This window comes from Leuciscus leuciscus (assembly GCF_965113295.1).
Source record: "Leuciscus leuciscus genome assembly, chromosome: 1".
Lineage (NCBI taxonomy): Eukaryota > Metazoa > Chordata > Actinopteri > Cypriniformes > Leuciscidae > Leuciscus > Leuciscus leuciscus.
This window is the reverse complement of record NC_138725.1, coordinates 64,216,108-64,217,075: the sequence shown is the minus strand read 5'-3', so window position 1 is coordinate 64,217,075 and position 968 is coordinate 64,216,108.

Below are 968 nucleotides of genomic sequence, written 5' to 3'. Positions count from 1 at the left end.
CTGAGAATATTGTTAAACATGTTTTTCTTTATTTGGCAAAAAGCACTTGTACTTAATGGAAAAGATACTAGTATCTAAAAAATAAGTACTAGTAGCATGGAAATAGAGACGAGTTTTTAAGGATTAAATGTTAAAACGGCTTGCCATAATCTTTATTCTTAAGTGATAGTGTTCATAAGGGGCGAGACGTCCTCCGACTCAGCAGGGCTCATTTAGGAGTGGCGCTATATAGAGGATAACATTGTAAGTGTCAGTTAGTGAATACATGAGTGTCGATTAGACAGCTGAAGCAACTCAGAATGTAATAAGTATTACATTGTTAATAAAATGTTCACAATGTAGACAAATAATTTTCTCAAAATGTAATAAAATCTTGAGTTCATAATGTAATAATTTTTTTTCAATGTAATAACAATTCACATAATGTAATAGGTTATTGTATGAGAAATGTATTATGTTATGAAAACACTTAAAATAATCACAGTTCATAAGGTAATACCAGAACATAATGTATAGTCTAGGTACATTTACATTTAATTATTTAGCAGACGCTTTAATCCAAAGCGATTTACAATGAGGAGAGCAACAATATGCAAGTGCTGTGACCCTTCCTAGTTTAGTCTAACGCAGTGAATTTTTTTTAACAAGATGAGAAGAGAAAAAGAAAAGAAAGTGTTAGTATTAATGGATCAATTCGTAAAACAGTGTTTTACAATATAATTATTATCTTTCAACATAATAAATTTGGGCAAAAAACATAATAATAGTTGTCTAAGCTATAAAAGAAGAAAATGAGGTTAATTGTTTATATTGGTCCCTTTAGCAGTCTAGGCGAACATGCAGCCAATATCAAACCTAAAACTAACTTTACTTAGCTATTTTAGCGGACAAACAGGTCTACAGCCACATAAAATGTATCTGCTAACTAACCTAAAGCGTGTATAGATGCATCTATACAGAAGAGAATA